A 7,392-nucleotide genomic window follows, 5' to 3' on the forward strand; every position below is an offset into this window, starting at 1 on the left:
AAGAGGTAAAAAAAAGGGGGGCCCCCGGGCCCCCCCGGCTTGCCCCCCTGAAAGGGCCGCCTAGAAAAGGCAAGCCCCGAAAACGCCTTATTACCCCGCTATAAAAACAGTAAAAAACCGACCACTAGGAAGCCTTCCTAGCCTAGGCCGAAGGGTAACGAGACTTTTAAAGGCGTATAGCTATATAAAAAAGCAGCCCTTAACGCTAAAATACCCCCCTATTCCAGGGGACTAGAAGGCCCGAAGGCCTATACCTTCGAGGATAAGTGTGATATACTCCTGAGGACCCTGTTTCCTACCCCCAAGGCCACCAAGGCCACCGCCACCGACGCCCCTGAAGTCCCTGTTCGTATAGGCCCTTTAGGGGACCTAGGCCCCTCTAGCCCCTCTAGAGTGCCCTAGAACCTAACTAGCTTAGGTAGTAAGGACTCTAGAAGAAGGCCCTGGGAGTGGCCTAGCCTGCAGGCTATTAAACTATAGCATGCTATCTTTGGAGCCGCCATAGGCAAGGCACCCGGCCCGGATCGTATAGGCTTAAAACCCATCCACTAAGCCTATAATACGATACCGGGGGTCTTCCTATAGGCCTATTCAGCTCTTTTTTTAGTGGGTTATTACCCTACCTGCTGGAAAGAGACCCTTAGTGTTGTTCTGCCTAAGCCAGGGAAAAAGGACTATTTATATCCTAAGTCCTATAGGATTATAGCCCTTTTAAACTGCCTAGGTAAAGTACTAGAAAGAGTTATAGCTGCTAGACTCGCCTTCCTTGCAAATTCACGTAACGACCTTCTACACCCTAGTTAAATAGGAGGTAGAAAACAACGCTTAGCTATCGATACAGCCCTTCTTTTACTAAATTATATTTAAAAAATAACGGAAAAATCAGAAAAACTTAGTTATTTCTACCCTGTTTTTGGATATTAAAGGCGCCTTCGATCACGTCGCCAGGCCACAGCTCCTTCGCACCCTATAACAGCTTTAACTACCCCCGAACCTAGTTAACTAGGTCGCCTCCTTTACAGAAAATAGGCGTATCCAGCTAGCGTTCGAGGGGCAGGTCCAGCAGCCCACCCCCCTAAATATAGGGGTCCTACAGGGCTCTCCCGTATCCCCTATACTCTTCCTGATTTATATTAGGGAGGTTATAGTGGATAAAGGGTTCCAGGGCCTACAGCTCTCCTATATAAACGATTTCCAGCTGTCAGTAGCTTCTAAATCAGCTAGTAGGAACTATAGGGCCCTACAGTCAGCAGCCAACGCCCTTTTCAGCGCCGCCGAAAATAACCAGGTCCTCTTCGACCCATAAAAAACAGAGCTTATCCATTTCTATAATAAACGCTCTATAGTTAACGACTTAGCTACTATAGCAGGGCACGAAATTAGGCCTACTAAGGGTGCTATTAGGTGGCTTAGGGTCTGGTTCGACCCTAAGTTATCCTTTAAACCCCACGTCGAAAAACGGTTAAACTTAGCCACTAGCGCCTTAAATCGACTATAGAGGCTCGCTAGCTCCTAGAAGGGTCTGTCTTTTAGGGCCCTACGGCAGCTATATATAGCCTATGTATCCACTATAGCTGACTTCGGCTTATAGCTCTAGTAGGACCCCGGGTCCTAAAAAACCCACCTAGTAGACCCACTAGAACGCCTATAATACGGCGCTCTAGTTAGGGCCCTAGGTGCCTTCAGGGGCTCCCCCCTCCGCCCTTTAGAACTAGAAGCCGCTATTCCACCGGCCCGGGTTCGGTTAAATAGATCTAATAGGCTCTACGCCTTTAAGATCTTAAAATTCCTACCGAACCACCCGGTAAAAAAGGAGCTTCTAGATAGTGTCCGTGACGAATTAAGCAACGACGATAACAACCTCGCCCTCTTCCAGACCCTATAGCCCTCCATATAGCTTTATAAGCTAGGGGGGGAATTACCGGCCTTAGTAGGGTCCTCCTAGGATATAGAGGCCCCGTCCGCTAAGTAGGAGGCCCCCTGGGCCTTAGTGCCTTTAGCGGACCTATGCCCCTATTTTCCCGGCTCTATAGCGCCGCAGCCCTCTATAAAAGACCCTACCAACCCTAAAACAGCCTACCTCGAAGCCCTAGCGGATTTCCAGTCTCTTAGCAGCTAGGCATCTGTTTTCTACACCGACGGCTCCTAAGGCCACCCCATAGGCTACCCTATAGGCCACCCGGGCCCTATAACGCCTAAGCAGGCGGCGGCCGCTATTATATAGTAGTCACCCGCTAATAGGCCCTATAAAGCCCTAGGAATTAACCTAGGCCCCTCTGCCGAAGTCGCAGACGCTAAACTATACACTATAGTTCAGGCCCTAGAGACTGCCCTATAACAGTCTTCTAGGCCCCTAGAGTACTATATTTTCAGCGATTTATAGGCGGCTATTCAGAAGCTTTAGGGCCCCTCGTAGTAGGCTATAACTACTAAAAACCATATCTCCCGCCTTAAACAATAAGGCACCTCGGTCTTTATCTGGTAGGTCCCGGCTTATATAGGGATAGAGGGCAATAAACTGGCAGATAAGGTAGCTAAACGGGCTCTAGACCCGGGAAAAGCCACTAAATCTATTAAGCTAGTTACCCTTAGTTACCTAAAACGCCGGGTAAACGCAGCTACGATAGCTGACTAGAAATCCCTTTAGGCTGCTAAGGAAGACGCCGAAAAAAGGAGTAAAATAGTCCGGCTAGGCCGCCTATATAGGCGCCTAGTTTAGGATAACCTCCGCTTCTCCCGAAAGCCCCTGTATTTACAGGGCCCACGGTGGCTTTAATCAGCCTATATCCAGTTAAAAACTGGATTCGGCTACCTAAGACCTTACTAAAAACGGGCCTAAAACTGCTTTATAGACCGCTATTCCTGCCCGGGCTCCCCGGTACAGGATACAGCGCACCTGATTTTACACTACCCTATCTATAGGGCAGAAAGAGACGCCCTACGGGAAGCTCTAGCAGGCCTACCGCTAACTCTACTGCTGTTATTTAGTACTAAAAAAGGGTTACAGGGCTTATAAGCCTTCCTTTTAGCTACTAAGATAGCTATGGCAGAGTGGTTTAAGGGGTAAATTACTACGGATTCTGCGGTCTGATTTTCCTGGTTTAGTTTTCCTGACTTTTATATAAAGAACAGGGTGTTAGGCAGATTAATACGGAGGATTTCCTTTATTATTTACTGATTTTACTACTATATAGTACTATACTTAGCTGTCCTTTAGGACTATAGCGCCTAGCGCTATAGCGCGCCGCGCCATAGCTCTAGGGCTGCATGCGCGTAATAAATAAATAAATAAAAAAAACAAAGTCCCTTTTTCCTAAAACACAGGTTTTATATTAATCCTATATAAATCCCCGACCCCTTACTCGTATACCTAAAGGAAGCCGCCGCCTACGCCCTACTAAGTCGCTTGCTTATAAGGGGCTATAGAATTTACGCAGGTAGCTATAGCTTCGAAATAACTTTAATATAAGGAAACCGCGAATAGGCGGCGACTCCCGGTAAAGGGCTTTAAAGTAGGAGACCTCGCCTAGCTATTTATAGCTAACTACTCCACGCCTAGACCTTCGAACAAGCTAAGCTTGTTATACTAAAAGTATTGAGTAACGAAAGTGATTAACTACTACATTATCGAATTAAATATACCCTCGGGGATATATCCCTGCTTTTATATCGATATCTTAAAGCGAGCTAGCCGTAACCCCCTCCCCGGGCAGGTTATAACTAACCCCTAACCCGAACTACTAAGGGACGCCCTCTATAATTATAGAGAGTAGGAGGTAGAAAGTATCCTATATATATAGAATAAATAGCGAGGTCGTGGTATATAATATAAGGTGTTAGTGCGCTAGGCGGGATATATAGAACCTATTTAGGAACCGCAAAATACCGTATAGGATACTAAAGTATTAAATAATTTCGAAGCAGAATATAGCCCCGCGGATAAGAATAATAGGCCTTTATAAGATTACGCTATAAGGAATACGCGAAGATAAAGGAACCTTAATATAAGGGGAGCTCGACCTATAGTCGCAAATTAATTAAAGGGGGCCTTTATAGTATAGTGGTAATATACCTAGTATACGGTTAAGGTGACCGGGTCGGTTTAAATCCGGCTAGAGGCGTACGTAAAAGAGGAACCCCTTTTCCGTTTTTACGCTACTCGGATCCTATTCTAGGGGGCCCTTATCTGCCTTAGTATATACGATAAGGGTTAAATAGGGGGCCCGTTAAACCCACCTTCCGCCCGGTTTTGCTAGTCGTTAATAGGTGCCACGGGGGAGTTAGTCGCCCTACCGTGGAAAATAAGAAGACGGTATCGCGCTGTCCCTAAGCGCATGAGTAGAATACGCGGCGTCTCTGCCACGATACGGAGGCAGCCTCTTACGCTATTATATAAGCATTCTGCGTAGGTATATAGTCCGCGTTAGCTCTACCTATAGCTATAGAATAGGGAAGCTTAGGAGCTTTAAACCCTAGGAAGCGTATAGATAACTCGCCCGTAGTAGGCCCGTAGGGGTTAGCCCTAGGGCTTATAGAAAGGCGTATAAAAATAAATAAAGATAATCACGCGCGCGCCGTTAATTAAGCACGTAGTCGGCTTTAAAGCCGCTACGGGCAAAAAAAACATTATAGGCTTCCTAGAATAGAAGCCACGAGTTTCGGATATATATTAAGTTAGTAGCGGGGCCCCGCGGCACCCGTATAAGGCAGTAATCCTAGAGGAGGAGGGCATAGGGGTTTTTATCTAAGTCTGATACTAGTTCCCTAAGTCTTATACTACGGTTTTCCCCCCTATAGGCATAAGAGAAGGACCGTATAGTTAGAATTCTGACTCCTAGCTACTTAAGGTAGGATAAGGATAGCGGAGTAAGAGATAATAAATAATTAAATAATTAAAGGGGGGGAATTTACCGGCCCCCCTACCGGTTTCTAAGGAGATAGATAATACCTCCGTAATTGATTTTAATTAGCGATATTATTACCTAGACCCTCCTAGCTATTATTATTACTATTACTAGTAGCAGGACCGCTACCTCCCTAGAGGGCGGTAAGAATACCCTCTAGGAGGCGCGTTATTACTACGCCCTATAAGCGAACCTTATAGCGGAGGGCCGCTACTTCGTGGCGGAGACCCTGGCCGTTATTAATAGAGGCGGGGGCGGAATTAGCGGCGGCGGGGGCGGGGGCTATCTCGGATAGGGAGGCGTAGTAGTCGCTACGAGGTAAGTTATAGGCCTTATATCGCTAGAGTAGAGTTAGTAGCGACCTAGAAAAGGGTATAAAAGATACTTATATTATGGTTATTAGAGTTATCGCGTATAACGCGACCCGTGTCGGCTAGGGGCTTAATAAACCAGATAGTAGCGGCGGGGAGCTAAGAGGTTAGTCGTAACCACTTAGCCTATAAATTATAAAGAACTTATAGGATAGTATATATAGGAACTAATAGCGTATTTATAGTATTTAGGATTATTATAGGCCGCGCCGGGCCCGGATTAGTTATAGTATATCTAATTAAATTTTATTTTAACGCCTATAATATAGTCGGTATAAGGATAATAGAAGGCCTTATAGGGGCGTCTAAGGGGGTAGGCGGGGCCGTGCTATCGCTTATTAGGCGTGGCCGGCTACCGGAGTATTAGTAAAGCCCTTATAGCTAGGTATAAAGACCTATCGTATACCTTATCGTTACCGGGGCGCTTATTAGTACTCGCTATTATAGCGATAGCCTCCTTAGCTATTTCCTAGGTAGAGGGGGAGGGGGGGCCGACGTCGCTAATAGCTAGCTACTCTTTAATAATACCCTCGTGGGCATAGCGAGCGCTATAATAGGGTACGGATATCTAAACGCACTCTATTAGCCGTGATCTAACCGGATTAGCGCGAGGACCTATTAGGAGACTTATAATAGTTAATTAAATAGTTAAAAGAATAAGATTTATTAAATTTATAAAAAGGCTATAAGTACGGAATAATTACGCTGCGAGTTAGTAAGGAATAACACGGCTCTTAGCATAGAATAGGCGATAGAGCTTACTACTAAAAACGACATTATAGGCTTATAAAGGAGGAATTAACTATAAATAAAAAACCGGGTAAAGCTATACTTATACTATAATATTAAACTCCGGAATATAATAAAAGCCTATAAAGCGATTTATTATAATAGTTTACGAATAAACAAAAAGGAGTAACTAGGCGTTTTTAATATAAAGAGTAAGCGCTTAGCGTGACACGGAACGCCAACGACTTACGAGCAAAGTCGCCGCGAACGCCGCGCGACTAGAATATACCTAATATAAGGGAGGATACACGCCTCCCTCGCGACGCGTTTAGGTAAAACGGATTCGGTGCTTAGTTATTACGGCCCCGGGGGGGAGAAGGGGGGTAATATCACGGGTTAACACATTAAAAGTATAGTTCCGGTATAAGGCCGGAACCGCTAATTAGTATATAGATCCGATACTCGGACCTCGCGCTGCCCTTACCACGGATTCGTATAAACCTAGTAAATCCTGCACTTCTCTATAGACCTTTTCCTTTCCTTTCCTTAATTCTAGCTAATATAATCATTCGGCCTTATTTAGTACGATTAACTTATAACTAGCCGCTAATACCTTTATTAGATAGGGCTCTAACCAGGGTACTTAGGGCTTTATTATAATATAATCTTAGCGAGAGAAGATAGATAAAGGAGACCTAGGGAAGTTATGCTTTATCTAAAGATAACTAGGTCGTAGCTTATAAAGACTATAGTTATACTATATAAGATACACGGGATTAATTCGAGGAAGGTCGGGAAGGGATTAGACTAGTTCGGCTCGGAAGGTCAAGAAGGGAGCTAGTGGCCCCTATAAGTGGAGTTTAGGCTAGCCTGCCTATCCCTAGGTCAGGATAGATTAACAGACAGGCCGGACTAATAACGGTCACCGGCTCCTAAGGACAGGAGCCTTAGAAGGAGGGGCGTGATATTAAGGATATTCTGTTTAAGGGATCCAGATAGAACTTAGGAGGCGTTAAGGAATATATTAAGGATCCGGAACTAGGCCTACGGCTAGCCCTAGAGATATTTAAGACCGAGTCATAATTTAAGATTATTAAGCTAGCCTAAGACCTATAGTCTTAAGGCCTCGGGTTATTATAAGCCGATCCTATAGAGAATAGTCACTAGTCTTTAAGTAGGGTGTTATCTATTAAGTCCTAATTTAAAGGGGCTTAACGAATAATGTTATAATTATCCCCCCCTAAGGTTAGCTTCGTGACCTGTGATTATTATAGTCTTAACGACTCTCTTCACTCCTCACACAAACCTATAACATTCGAACTCTTAATGATTATTATACTCTTAAATAGTTAGAATAAATAAAATATTATAAAATAAATAAAATATTA

At 44.6% G+C, this 7,392-nt stretch overlaps 1 pseudogene across 1 annotated transcript; it reads left to right on the forward strand.

Annotated features, from left to right (window-relative positions):
• The first annotated feature begins 4,046 nt into the window (after window positions 1–4,046).
• ACRALDRAFT_t151 lies at window positions 4,047–4,121 on the forward strand (annotated as a pseudogene). The gene has a single exon. The product of its transcript is annotated as a tRNA-OTHER (tRNA).
• Window positions 4,122–7,392: the final 3,271 nt, after the last annotated feature.

The sequence above is a fragment of the Sodiomyces alcalophilus genome (genome assembly GCF_042370955.1).
Source record: "Sodiomyces alcalophilus JCM 7366 unplaced genomic scaffold ACRALscaffold_4, whole genome shotgun sequence".
NCBI lineage: Eukaryota > Fungi > Ascomycota > Sordariomycetes > Glomerellales > Plectosphaerellaceae > Sodiomyces > Sodiomyces alcalophilus.